Source organism: Ornithodoros turicata, chromosome 7 (assembly GCF_037126465.1).
Source record: "Ornithodoros turicata isolate Travis chromosome 7, ASM3712646v1, whole genome shotgun sequence".
Lineage (NCBI taxonomy): Eukaryota > Metazoa > Arthropoda > Arachnida > Ixodida > Argasidae > Ornithodoros > Ornithodoros turicata.
The window spans coordinates 50785113-50800345 of NC_088207.1; the positions used below are offsets into that span (position 1 = coordinate 50785113).

General features: G+C 44.4%; 2 protein-coding genes across 2 annotated transcripts in view; one reads left to right on the forward strand and one right to left on the reverse strand.

The window, feature by feature from the left end:
* Nucleotides 1-15233, reverse strand: part of LOC135401454 (uncharacterized) — a 102276-nt gene that overhangs the window by 53393 nt on the left and 33650 nt on the right. The window lies entirely within an intron of this gene.
* The window catches only part of LOC135401455 (neuropeptides capa receptor-like), a 134386-nt gene that overhangs the window by 5560 nt on the left and 113593 nt on the right, over nt 1-15233 (forward strand). The window contains exon 2 of the mRNA XM_064633871.1: nt 8274-8523. The gene's annotated coding sequence lies outside the window, so the exon portion shown is untranslated. The remainder of the gene's footprint in view (nt 1-8273; nt 8524-15233) is intronic.

Consider the following 15233-nt stretch of genomic DNA (forward strand, 5'->3'; position numbering starts at 1 on the left):
GACATTATTGTGTAGAATTCATTGCGTATCCTTCGCGGTGCTGTACACGGGAATATTTTTGAAACGTGATGTGTAGCAACAACAACAACAATAAATGATGCCATCCTACAGTTGGCAATACGAAGTTTACTTGAGTTCACCGAAGTTCACCAAACATTACTTGATACCAAGACCTTGCAAATAAAAGATACGCTTAAGTACGGCGGATGAAGTTTATTCCTCTCATTTGTACGGCCACGTTCAGAATACGCGTTTCACGTATTGCTAATACTAAAGTACTTTAAAGAGTATCTTAAACACTTCTTAGAGTATTTAGTATCCTACTCCCATTACTTTCAGTCTCGAGTATCTTGTACTCTATTTTAAATACCTTTTACGTGGAGCATTTAGTATCTTATTTTAAATACTTTTGCGCAGTATTTTGTACATGTCTGGCTCCGTGGAGCAACCTTGTCCCCACAAGGCCGCGCGAAAACTGCCATTGGAAGACGCTGACTCTGTTCCCAGTCTGCCAATAGAACAGAATTGCTGCAGACAGAGCAGCCTGACTTGCTCCGCAAGTGCTCCCACTCCGCCATTGGAATAGACGATTTTACAACGAAGCGCGCGACACCAAGCGCGCGGCGCAAAGCAGCATGGGAAGTTTCAGGGACGCTGCTCCGTCGTCTGCTTCGGTTATGGTTTACCCCGGCTGACGCTGCTGCTGCCGGGAATGTTGTTGTTCTTCTTCTACCTTCGTCTCTGGCCGTCTCGTAATGCTCGAAGGCCCTCTACGTTCCCATGAGCCCTTGCGTGACACAGGTGGCGCTTTCTGGCTGTGCGACTGGTCTTCCGCTCCGATGCCAATACATAGGCGCTTGCTTTTGTAAAAAAGGTGTATTCGACATCAGTATCTTTTCTCGTTCTGCGTTTCTAGCTTCAGAGTGCATGCTAAGTGAAGCCTTTCAGCCTTCCGCATATTTTCCCTGTTACATCCCCTCTCCTCTCCTCTTCCAAGACGTTTCCGGAAACAATAAATCAAACATGAAATGAAAAGAGAAAGTAAACAAGACGTCTGTGTGTGGGGGGGGGGAGGGAAGACACTTTTATGCCGTGGCCCCGCAGCTTAGGCGTTGGAACTCCCCATGACAGAGAAAGAATGGTTAAAACGCAAGCGAGTTGGTGCTATAAGATTTCAGACTGAGAAGAAGACTAAGAAGAAGGCTAAGATTTAAGACCGAAGACTAAGCACGACACTATAAGTGCACACGAACCGATGGCGCCCTCAGTATCTTTTGCGGTGCTTCACGCACGCGTGGCGTCGTGGACTGTAGTGCGCACCCAAAGCACTACTGAAGCTACTGAGTACACCACTGAGTACACCATCAGCGTTCATGCGAGCGGGCCCTGTCTCAGAGCCATGAAAGACACGACACACTGTTCGTGTGCATTTCCTGACCCTGCCTGGAGTTTCTGGTTATGAACCTTGTGACATATTGTCATCCTGTACTTATTGTTATCTTGCGGCACCCATATTCATTGGATGTCGTATCCTAGGAACGCCTTCCATGCCTTGGTGCTTTGGAGCTTTCCCCAAATGCAAGTCACACTGGTTGTTCAATATGTTCCATACGGTCGCATGTTGGACCCAGACATAGTGTCCAAGTTGAGAGGAAGAGAGGGAAAGAGTATATAGAAATATAAAAAAATCGTAGCGATGCCCTTATTCCCCCTTTTTCTTTAGTTGGTATGTCTGTTGAAACAGACCAAGTTCTTCTTCGTTACGCCAAATGAAACCAGTTCATTCTGGCAATCAAGACGAGAAAGTGCAATAGGTTGTTAAACTAACCAGTGAAGAGGTCAGTACGCGATGTTCGGTGTGATAATCTGGGAGGGAAAAGCAAACTTGTTCAAAAAAAAAAAATCTTTCCATTTTTGTCTGCTCTGTCAAGATTTATCAGTCTGTTACTAACGTGTTCAGTTATGACACGACGCGATACAGAAGCGAGCTCGTATCACCAGGACGCTACTGAATCACATAGCGCACTTCGAACGCACGAGATGACCAACATCAATTTGTCCATGAGGCGTTTTTCGTAGCCGTCGCTCAACCGAACGTCGGAACAACGCCGGGTTTTTTGTGGCAACGACGAAACCGTACATGAACGTTCCCGCTTGCGCTGCTCTCCACCCGCAAGGGAAATGCTCCGGGTATGGTGCAACCTGTATTTCGAAAGAAAGGTCGTTGTTCTTCTAGGTAGTTGAACAATCTCTTGTGTTGAGACGCTCAGAATCAGTTTAATGAAGCAAACCGTGCGCCAGCTGCATAGATGGTTCCTCTCTCTCTCTCGATTTCTTGATGAGTCACAAACGTTCGACTATCACACTTGTTTTTCCCGTGGTTCAGATAAGCCCATCGTAAGGTAGCAGCCCAAGCAGCACAATGTACTGAAAGTCGAGTGCAATAGGGGTGGACGGTATGTGTCTTATCAATGTTCTTTAGTTTCACGAGTCTGTTCAAGGCCTTCCACCTACCCGTCCACCCCTGTTGCACTCGACTTTCAGTACATTGTGCTGCTTGGGAGGCGACTTTAATAGCGAAGCCAAAAATAAAGGTCAGATGTTACGCCAATGAAAGAGAGGCAGGCATTTTCTTTCGCCATTTGAGCTCTCCGACTGTACAGATAATACGTTTTTCCCGAAATCGCTGTGTTAACAATGCCTCGCTGTGGCCGTGTCGACCTCAAGCGAGTTCCTATGTCTGTCAGGTGTCTTTTCACAATGTACACCGATCTGACACCCAGATATCATGAAGGTTAACCTTTTCCTTTCTTCTTTTTTTTTGTCTCTTATGGCGTGTATGTCTGTAGCTTGCATTTACTTCGCGCGCGCTTGAATAGTACCTGCAGGAAGCCCTTCGACACGGCTTTACAGTTATAGGCCCTTGTCAGTACCTTCTGCAGCACAGCCGAGGACTTCAAGTGTTTATGAAACTCCCAACGACCATTGGTTTGCCCGAGATACCGTAATGTACCACTACTCCTTCTTCTCTCCCATGTAGAATGGCGATTATTGTTTTCCAGTTACTGTTTTCCTCTTCCTCTCTGTATTGCACAGGCACCCGAAGTCCCTTCAATTGCTCTGTTACTCGTCTCATATATGGTGCGGTAGGGTACTGCCCCCCATGGCATTGTTCACATACAAACGAATTTGTTATTTTCACTTACTCGTTTTTCTCCTCTTCTGTCCGTCATCGTCATCATCATCAGCAGCAGCATCACCTAATCCTGTTAGTCTGGTAGTTTAGCTGGTTTTGCCTAAGTCACGTCTTTCAAGTTACGATTTGATTATCATCTAACTATCTGAGTTCCTCGACACGTATTCAAAACAAATGCCGGTATTCAATTTCATCTTGTCTTAGCATTTAGCAAGGCTATGCACTGGAGGACGTCGTCTTTGTCGCGCGCTGTACAATACCAGAATACGACGTTTTCCCTGACTGCTGGAGCAAGACTTCAGCGAACCTATTATTTGAATATCGCTCGACTTGGACGTCCTCGAAAGCTTTTTCTACCACTTCAATCGTTCTACAGCATTAACCTAATTACGATTTCAAAGTCCGCCTTCTCTCGGGCCAACCGGAATCAAGAATCGAGACAGGCTCTTCGTTCCATGTACAAAGCACAAACATTCCCATTTTCGAGAGGGACCTTCGACCTTAAGCGACCCTCGGGGCTGTAACGCAGCGAATACGTTAATTACATTATGGATAGCTCTCGAGGCCGCCACAGGCAAGATATAAAACATGTACACATACTCTAGAGACAACAAGCGTGTCCTTCTTAAATGGAATATTTCCTAGTAGTCATACTCCCACTATAAAGAGGGAATAATTATTATTTTTGGAAGTCCCCGCCATCGGGAGCGTAATCGCTTTGTGTTTGTGCAGTGTTCCGATCCTTTTATAAACTATATGTTGTATATCTCAATGCTTTGAACTGTCCATTAAATATCTTCTGGACAGGTGATCAGGGGAAGATTTTGGGAGAAGGAAAGAACTACAGAGAGAAAGAGAGAGAGAAAGAGAGAGAGAATGAAAGGGAAAAATAGGGAGAGGGAGAAATGGAGGATCGGCTGACATGCCCGCCGGTGCTGTGTTAGCTTTCGTAGCGGTTGTGTTGTTTCTGAAAGACCCATATTTGGCGCATGCGCACTAATTTCTGCCATGTCCTTTTTGGCTCGTTAGACAGCCCGTGGGGGCATTCTAGTTTCTTTTTCTTCTTTTTACGTTACTACCCGCCTGTCTCTTGTACTTTGTTTCTGCATCCGAAAAAAAACGTGTGTACATCCCTGAGTATGGGAATAAAACAGCATGTAATATTTTATTTTTACCAGCGCGTATACTAGAGCGATAAAATTTATGTAAAAATAAGTGAGCGAAAAAAAAAATGAAATGAAATGCGACATGAACAGCAATATAATTCTTCGTAACAAAACGGCAGAACAACATTTATTTCGTTGACTCACACAGTTTCCTAAACAGGGGGAGGTGCAAGAGAGTGGGCAGTCATGTCTTCATTACTACGCTGCGCATGATACAATGAGCAAAAATGAAGGCAGGGTGGCTTTCTACAAACCATGTTTTCAGAAGCTTACGGATGAGCAAAAGGACGAACGCGGGGCGCAGTACAGAGTTTCAACAGAAAGGGTAAACCAGGAAGGGTACGTACAGGGTGAAATTATAGCAAAGGTTACACATTTCGATCGAGTCGTAAAAATAAAAGATAACGTCTCTGGCGCTTCAAACTTTGCAGACAGATACCAATTCGCCTGAAGTTTTATCCACATATTTTTTTTTTTTTCTAAATGCTACGACTTTGTAGGAAAAAAAAGTTAGGAGGAAAGCAAATTCTCAGCCGATGCATTTCCTATGGCCCCATACTGCTCGCGAACCGCCATTTTTTCCTCTGTCTGCTTCATGTTCACATCACCACGTATAGATGGCGCTACCTGGAGACGACGCAAAACCAAAACTTGTGGAACAACCAACAACCAAGTGGATCAGGTGCGGGGTTTAGAGGCAGCGCCACCTCTACGTGGTGATATGAACGGGAAGCAGATAGATGAAAAAAAATGGAGATTTGCATGCGGTATATGCCGTAGGAAATGCATGGGCTGAGAATTTGCTTTGCTCCTAACTTTTTTTCCTACAAAGTCATAACATTTGAAAAAAAAAAAAAAAAAAGATGGATAAAACTTCAGGCGAATGGCTATCTGTCTGCAAAGTTTGAAGTGCCAGTAACGTAATTTTCTATTTTTGACGACGCGATCAAAATGTGTAACCTTTGCTACATTCACCCCATGTAGATCCCTTCCACCCGTTTCTTTCCCAACAGCGCGTTTCTGTATCGTCTTCCAAAAACGTGGGAGAGAGGGTAAAAAGGGGAGAGGCGTCACGTCAGATATTATCACATAATGCTACGGTACGATGTATACTACCGTGTACCCGTTGCAATCACGACGTAGGACGGGAGGAGAAACTAAAATATAAAACAGGTACAGCAATAAAGATTGCTGTTCCCGCAAAATGTCTCGCTAGCAATTTTCTTAACCCCACAAATAAAGAGCGAGAGAAAAATAAACGTCTGTCGTCTAAGAACACATACCCGTTCTCCCCCACATACATCCACCTCGCAATGACGGAGTGAATGTATGGTCATAAAAGTCACCTTCCAACGCTTACTCTAGCCTAGGACTGTAAACTGGTGCAAAGCCATTCCTACCATATAAAGAAGTGCCAGCGCTGCCAGCTCTGGGGAAATACGAGCGGCCATCGTCGTCAGGTTTTTAATGAGAGAGTAAGATAGTTTTTTCGTTTCAGTTCACGTAGTCATTTTTTTTCTCAGCTCCTTTCTTGAAGCGTACATTGAGGACAACCTTAAGTTTCGTGGATGTTCTTCGGTAAAGATGAGGTCACGAGGTAATTGAGGTCAATGCGAATGCATACTAGGTCGCCGAACTAGTTCCACTGTAAATGGGTTAGCTAACGACCTGAATGTGTACTTCGTAATTATTACAGATTGGTTCTCTCACGTCTTCCGAAACTTCTGTCAGCCCACAAATTAATTTGATGAACATAAAACTTCTGCCCGCTCCTCACTGCGCCTTTAATACTTATGCACCTATGACTAGGTACCTGTATGATGGGTTGCAGTTCCAGGATGAAGTTCCAGTTATTTGTGCTTACGAATGCAACGGGGATCGAGAGCAGTTCAGGATTATGCCGCCTCAGTCAAACACTGTCAGGACAAATGTTCACTAATGATATGTGCTGCCATGTTTGCGATTACGTCTAAACCTTATCCGTCTGAGTGGAAGAAACTTCCGGATCTGTTTAGATTGGTATGACGCGTATGTGTACGACCGCAACATTGAAAAATTTTGCTGCTGCGGTTTCTTGTACTTCGGGCAGCGCGCGGTACTCAAATTGGAATGTCAGATGTCGCTGATGGTAAGCAAGGTTTTAACGCGAGGGCTTAAGTTGAAGATAGCAACCTACGTAAAACAGGATCACGGTTCGTTATGTCACTTGAGCCGTGCAGTCTGTAATCCTGACTTGGCAGTCCAAAGTTTGCGGAGGCGCCTAAATCATACTTTCGTTTCGTTCGTGACACCACTGAACGAAAGGACTGCGCAAGGTACGGCATTAGAAGGAATAAACGAAATAACAAAATGACACAAATACAGGCTAAGGTGGTATAGAAACTCCATTTTGAAATGTCTACGTTGTCTCGTTTTTTAGCAGGCTCGTGCTCAAGCGTTTCCGGTGTGAAGAAACAAGACAGTTCCGGCGCAACTGTTTGCATGAGGTGTCATTATTAGACGCTAGAAAGCTTGAGCGAAGAAATCAATGAATCGAGGATGTTGTTATTCCGTTTAGCCTGCATCCACACCGCGGATTGCCACAGTTGCTACGCGGTGCTAACACGGAATCAAAAACAAAAACTCCGTTTAGCAATAGCAAAGAACAATGTCGTGCCGAATTCACCTTTGTCGGTTTGAACACTAGTCTCTCTCTCTCTCTCTCTCTTAGCTCGTAGCCGAAGGCCTGTTCCACCTTCTTCTCCTTCTTGATAAATAACCTTTACTATTTAGCTGCTCAGAGTAACTGCGCATGTGCAGAAGAGCAGAAACGAAGAATAGCAAGTGAATTCATTTGATCCTCCTGTGGGGAGACAGACCAATATTCGTAGATGAAGAAAGAAGAGCTCACGTTTTGGAGGCTCATAAGTCAGCAATGCGATATGTATTATTCTCCGCCCTGTTGTATACGTCGATAACCTTTGTAAAGCCAGGATGTAGCAAATTCTCATAAAGTTTCATCAGCGACGATGGCAGCGTCAGTATCAAAAACGAACCATTGTTTAAGCCAGACGAACCATGTTTGACTTTTATCATTTCCAGCTAGTCGCGCTTCCTGGAATAACACAAGAAAGAGCTGTCCAGCAGTCTTTGTTTGGGGTAATTAGAAAAAAGTAGTCCTGTTGCTATTACCATATGGGAAAAAGCAATAACTTTATTTTGATGGTGGTGATTAAATGTTTAGGTTATGCTTTGTGGCCCCACACGCTAGACCAAAGCATATTGTTTATTTTTTGTTTTTTTTGCTCCCTTTCTTGCTGCTAAATATCCGAGTTTGTTTTTCTTCGCTGCTTTCTTCTTCTTCTCTGTAGTTTTTCTCAAATATTTATGCCTTCTAGTCCTATTGCTGTGCATTTCTCGTCACCACTCAGTACCCGAAGATCCGCTCTACAATCGGCAAAACGGGAGAATAGAACGTCCCGTTAGCTAATGAGAGAAATAGCCATTCATTTCACGAGCAACTCTTGGACAGTTCTTAAAAAAATGTAAATGATGCATCCGCTCGCTATATTCTATATTCTAAAGCCTTCTGAAAGCATTGCAGAATGGAACCAGATTACGCAGCCTAGCCACGTAGGGACAAAACAGCGCCATATATATATGTATATACACACACACACAGAGCCGTCCACCGCCTGCGCGCTTAACGACCGCTTGAATTAGCAATGCATGCAAAGGAAAAATTAAATTTAATCCAAACGGGAGAATTTGTACAATTAAGCGTTTCCCGTCGCCTCCCGTTTGTGCGAAGAGCAACAAAAGCTCCGACAAAACGGCTGATTAATGGAGATTTTCGCACGACGTTTTCTCTAGCGCTTACGCCGCCTATATCTACAACCTGACTTTTCTCTCTCTCTCTCTCTCTCTGTTAGGCTCTGTCCGGCTCCCTGAAGCAGGGCATCCAATGCTCAGGAGACTACAAGACTTCATCCTGCGGTGGCATAAGACGTGTGAAGTCGCCGCAAGGGGGCCGCATGCACTTTTCTAAGCGCGGGCTCCTCGTTGTGCTGGTGGTGTCGGCAAAGTGCGCCTCCTGGAGAATCTTCTTCTGCATGGTGATTGTTCTGCGCTTCCACAGGACGTCCTGAGGGATTTCTCTGCACTTACGCCCCTTTGTTGGTGGTGAGTCTCAGATGACGATTAGAAAGCCCTCTATGAGATATAAATACGATCCCGCTGTGGATTTTCCCAGGCCATATTATCGAAGCAGTTCAACTTTACGTTACTGTCATAACGAAAACCTTGCAGACGCGATGTAGCAGCGACACGCTACACAGATAGGTCCAGGGAATGCGCATCCCTCTACCTTCCTTCTTTCCCCTCTTCTGTAATGGGAACGACCACGTGTTGGACGAGTTCCTCTCTAACCATGCTATAGGCACGTGACCCCCTCTGCTCACCTCCTCTCATGCGTAGAGGCTCACTGTCGTAGCGTACAAAGCGCGACAGGAAGTCTCACGCTCAATTTCTCTCTTTCCCCTCGGCTTCCTGCGGTCGTGACTTCAGAAAATTAGCCAATCGCAACACCCAAACGTCTACGTTTCTCAAATGCGTTCTCACGCGGAGTGGTTACATAGAGCGCCGTCTGCTAACGGTGACGCTGCACGCACTTCCACTCGCTTTTCCTGCTGCTTTTTAACTTCGCCTTTGCTGCGGCGTAAATAATAAGAATGCATCAAATATTTTTGATGCTCTGAGTGCTGGACGATATCCTTTCCACTTAATTCAGTTTTTAACGTTGCGAAACATTTAGCGGCTTCATTAAGCGCACAGCCTCTACTCTAACCAAGAACGCTGCCATTGGTTGCGAGGTTCAAATGCTGCCTCCTTCTCTCGCGATCCTCTTCTCACGGACTTCTTCATGACTTTCACTGCATGCCAGTGTACGTGGCACCACAGCGAAATGAGGACGACCGTCGGCTGTCCCATAAAAATAGCACTTTTTCTTTTCACACACGTCAACGCACCGTCAGTTCTTGCGAAGCTCCTTAAATGACCACATTGCAATGCAACCTTTCTTATTTAACTGTCGCGCTCCCTGGAAGAAACGCCGTCTCCCAGTGGAATGAGTGAGGAACAATTCAACTGCTGTTCAGTGTGCAAAAGTTTGTGTAACACCACGGTTCGGTCCTCCAACACCTTTTAGAGTATTGAGGGACCGTGGCAATATGGCTGTCGCCTCCCTCTTTTTTGTGGGTATTTGAAGTCATGCGTTTTCATAATGGGAAGTATTGTTTTCATGCGCAAAACTTTATCGGAATTTCTATCCACTACAAAAGCTAAAAAGCCCACTGTAAATTAATCCAGGTTTTGTCTTTTCTTCTTTCCTTGTTTTTTTTTTTTTTTTTTTTTTTTTTGTCGTTCGTCGCCATGCTTGTGAACATTTGCCGGAATAGGTCCGAATAGGTGTGTAGTACGTGGTATGTGGGAATTTCAGTAAGAACCTCGCCCACAAACCTCAAGACGTCTGTGATTGGCTTAGGCAGGGCGCGTGACGCCTCCGGGTCAAAAGGTAGTGCAATTGCACGCTCCAAACCGTTGCTTGTACACCGATCCATATTGCGAAAATACTCGTCGAGGACGACGTACCTAGGCAGCCATATTCTCGCATGCCCCTTTCATTTTATTATTATTATTATTGAACGTCATCCCCCCTCCCCCCCCCACACACACAGATTTTCAAAGACCGGACTACATTTTCCACTGGCGGAGGTATACCTCCGTGACTGTAGCTCTTACGTTGTCTGAAGTACAGTGTAAGACTGTAGAAACACAGATAATATCAGCAGAGAGACTGTCCTATTATACCTTATTGCTCTACCATTTTATATCATTTATGACGTCTTATTTTTATCTCCGTTCCGAGACAATTTAGCAGCACGTCACGTCATTGGCTGCTTGCTACGGATCAGCTCATTCCCTCCCACGAGACTGGGAAGTGACGCGGGTTCGAATACGGGCGCCGGCTGTGGTTTCTGGGACGTTTTCCCAGGCTTCTCCTCGGACGTTTTGAAACAGATGTCGGCACAATTCCCCTGTGAAGTCGGCCCAGGACGCACGGTCCCCCCTCCCTGCGATATTCGTGACGTTGCCCGCATGAGCGTGACAGACTACGGCAAGCAGTTATTACATGACTACCACCACCACCACCCTCCCCTTCATATCATCAAATGGTAATTGAAACAGGTTCACACGTAAGGTGTGTCAGCATATTTGTGTGGCTATATGCCGCACGTGCCGCAGGGTAGGACTGCGGCTAATTTCGACCACATGGGGTTCTTATGACGTGCGCCTGAAATCTCCGACAAGTGGCGCTGGAATCTGCCCCGGTGGTGCTTTTGAAAGAGCTTGCCGTTGTCGGCCTCACAGAGGTGGCCAACCACACGACTAACGCTTTTGGGGAGTGTGCGCCCTGGGCAGACGTCTAAGGGAACTGTGCCGACATATATGTCTGACAGCGTCTGAGAAAAAAAAAAAAAAACAGGAAAAACCCGAGACAGCACAGCCGGCACCGGGATTCGAACCCTGGTACCTTCCACGGTGGTGGTCGTGAAAGGGCTTGCCGTTGTCGGTCTCACAGAGGTGGGCAACGTCACGACTGACGCCCTGGGAAATGTGCGTCCTGAGCCGACTTCTAAGGGCTTCACACAACCTCCCACACATGGCTACCGTCCTCGGCTGGGACAAATCACAATCAAATATTTTTTTCGAAATGGGCCAAATCCAGAAACCGAAACTAAACTAAATTTGGCGGCAACCAAGGTATTTGTAGGTAGGCTTTGGTTTGAAAAGTCTCTCCGACCGGAATCCGTCAATTTCCGTGGGAGAAATTAAGCGAAAGGACCTATTTCGAACCTAAAATAAGCCTATAATGAGCCAAAAATGAACCTAAAATGTGGCAGCTGTTTCCATCAAAACGAGCTATAACAATTCAACGAATGCCAGAGTTTCCTGGACACCACGTGATCAAAACAACATGGCGGCTTCCAGCCGCTTTCGCGCCTGAGCAACTTTCCTCCATCCTTTTTTTTCTCTTTTTTTTTTTGCGCGCGTTTCGTAATGGGAGTCGATGAAAACGAAGAAACTGGCAGCATGTCTGTTCCTAGCAGAAGGCACACAAGAAAAATGTCTGAAACGTCTTCCGAGAGTTTCCAAGCAAGCTCCAAGTCCCAAAGGGCAAAGCTTTAGCAGGAATCAAGATAAAGAAATTGTTGCGGGTTGTGAAGAAGGGCATGCTATAAGGAAGAGAAGCTCTCTCTCTCTCTCTCTCTCCACACTTAGTCGCTGTTCTTCTAATGCAACAGAGTGCACTGGACGAATGAACATTTGTGGAGTTTTCTACGCGGCGTTCTGAAGAAATTGCTGTTTTCTCCCTTTTCTAAACGGCCGAGACATGCTGAAACTGAGACAATTACTCTGCGTCATATCCGAATGTGCCACATAGAGAATTCTCAGTTAAATTATAGCTATAATAGGCAATTTATTTTTCATTTATAATGATATTCTAGATTTTTTTTTTTGTTGACATCGCTCACATGCCACGAAAGATTTTGAAAAGATTCAAACGAAATGTCAGTAGCAAACATCGACGTTTCTCCCAGTCCAGCTTTGCATGGACTTGGCTCATTTAGAGAAAAAAAAAGCTCCTCATACGCATGGAACATGATGGTATTGGGTATTGAAATCTTAGTATATGCCACCGCAATAGAATTTCCAAACAAGAAGGGACAACAACAGGAAGCTTTCAAATATGAGCGGCGCACATCTTAAATTACCCACCGCGTCGCAAAATCCGACATCTCGCATGCGTGTTCGTGCAAGGGATTTGCATTCATGAGGCCGCATTGTTATTCCCCGAACCTAAAAAACTATATTACGCCGAATAGACAATGAACACATGTGCGCGGTTTGCGAGTAGCCGCAGCAGAGTTTTCCTTCTTTCCTTGTTGAAGAAAGAATTAAACATATCCAGCTCTCCGTATTCATGTGAGCAAGTCTATAATGTATACAATAGGGGGACAATAAAGGACCCACCATGAATGTTACATAGGCGGCACTGTTTTGCTTGTCCAGTTTATCTTTGATATATATATATATAAAGTAAGATAATAAGACGTGGACGACATATTACAGGAAAGTTAACAAAAACTAATTTATTTAATGGGTAATTTAACACATAGGTTATAATATGCTATGAAACGTTTAAAAGAACGGTCGACGTTACATAGCATATTATAATCTATGTGTTAAATTACCGATGAAATATATTAGTTTTTGTTAACTTTCCTGTAATCTGTCGTCCACGTCTTATTATTTTACTTTTATTCAACTTCGCAGCAGTCTGATATATTAACCTCTTTAACCTATATAGTATATATATATATATATATATATATATATAGTAAAGAGGGGGGAAGCCATTAAAAAAATAAGTAAATGATGCTAGACGTGTTTGAAATTCAAACTTACAGATTAAGATGGCTTCTATGGCTACACGTAGAGAAATATATATATATATATATATATATATATATACATACATATATCGGTCGAGGGAAGTACAAAAGTCAAACGGCCAGAAAGTTTTACAGTTGTGGAAGGAAAAAGACGCGGACAACAGATTTTAGGGAAGTTAGAAACATTAGTTCATTTAATGGGCAGAAATTAAAAGCAAACACTACGCCAAACAAAACAAAAACGACTAAGAAAAATGGATTCTGTTGCGATATTGGAGCCTCAGACCGTTACGACGCGAAGAACGCAGTCTTAGCCTTTTATTACACACAGACTAACAGTTCACGTGAGAAATTTGAGTTTCCCGTTGGGGCGGTTCGATACAGGTACTGATAGATGCTGATTAGTAGAGCGCTGATTTATTTTCATGCAAAGGCATACGCTTTTTTCCCAATATGGTTTCGTAAATGGTCGATGAAAAAAAAAATTGTCTTGGTCTGGGACCGGTTAGAAGTGTTCTGTGGTTCTATAAATTCATCTTTGGCACGTTATGGCAAATTTCGCATGCAAATGCTCGCGTAGTGCATATTTTGCCATATTTTCATAAGCCAGGTGAGATAGCTTTCGTCCTTTTGTTTCGTGGAAGGTTTTTGCCAGTTTCGGGAGTGCTTTGGGTCCTGTTCTGCAAAGTCTTAAGAGAGATATGGTGTTCAGCCTCCACCGTATACCTGCTCCACTGCGTGAAATACGCAGATACAGCATCAAAGCAGTACCAAGCGCACGATATTCATGTATGTTCGATATGTTTTCTATTCTTTTTCTTTTTTCTTTTCTTTTTTACAGCTAGCGCTCAGAGCTTCTTTCGTTCCGCGTCCATATGTCGACGTCAATACTTTCCTTACCATTACCAAGACAGGCAACGTTCTTATTTTAAACTGCACTGTGGCGCAGTGCCGAAAAAGTAAAGCCTTCAGCTGCATGATTTATATCGACTCAAGATAAGTTGGGCAGGTTGGTAAAAACACATCCCGAAGGCGGCCGGAAACACAACTTTAACAAACACCACAACAGTACAAGACAGCGGCATCTGTCTGCCATTATACGGCTGTCTCACTGCTGTGTTGTTTACAGCACAAGGAAGATGAAGAACCCCAACACCGTCAACGTCCGGCGGAATGCACAAACAGTATAGAAAAATCCAACACTGAGGCTTTTAACTTATTTAATGACACAAGCTTTCGTGTAGCAGACGACACTTCTTCATATATATAAATGTAGTCTACTAAATGAAAGCTTGTGTCATTAAACAGATTGAGAGCTTCAGTGTTGGATTTTTCTGCTGTTGTGTTGTTTGTTAAAAGCCGGTTTCCGCCGCCTTCATGATTTATCTCTGTTGCGCAAGTTTTCTTTGTTGTGTGTCCGAAACGAAGGCGGCTTTATTTTACAAACATGTGACGTCACTAGAAGACCGGTTCGAGGTTATATTTTGCTGTGGTGGGCAAGAAGCAGGAACAAAACGCGTCGTCTGATAGGCTGATAAAGCTGATAGTACCCACCAGCATGCTTTGCTTGGTGGCGTTACGTAATCGATGACGTAGGAGCGCAGGTCGTCTTGCCAGCCTCACACCCAGCACTTTTGCATGCAGCCACTGTTTGCCGCCCAAGCCAGAAAGGAGGAAAACGACGCCAGATAGGAAGCAGACGACACCTGTGCTTTCCTTCTGTCTGACTTGAGCGGTAAACCGTTTTCAGCGTGCTCCCCCCACTAGACGGCGCTGCGCTTTCAATATGGCGGCGTCCACGGGAAAAAATGCTCAAATTTTGTCAAATATGCATTCGACAGATTGCTTTCATAACAAAGAAAAATATTGCCTATATTCAGGGTTTTTGCTGCATATCTCGAAGATTTTTAATGCGTAGTTGCATGCACATTTCAGGACTTTTTAGGACATATTTATCCGCGCTCTACTCATTAGGCACGCGCGAAGGAAGTGCAATGTAACTGTTCAGTAAGCTATCGCAACCTCTTCATAAATCCTCGTGCCAGTTTGCTCCAGACGCTGTAGTATTATACTCTCTATCCCAATGACTATTGCTGCATCTGTTGTGTTTTTTCTTCTTTTTTCTTCATCTTCCTTTTGATCGGCGTAGCGCAGCCAGTGGAGGACAGCTCAATTCTTGTGCTTGTACATAACTTTAACGTCATTCTCATCTCGCGTCTAATGTTTCGCGTGTAATGGGGATAGTGTACTGCTCTCTAGCGGTGAATCACCCCATGTCATAGTCACGATTTATTTGTTGTTGTTCATATTTCCTTCCTGTCCGAAAGCGCAAAAGATGTGGCCCCTCCCAGAGATCCCGCAGGATTCACTTCAAGC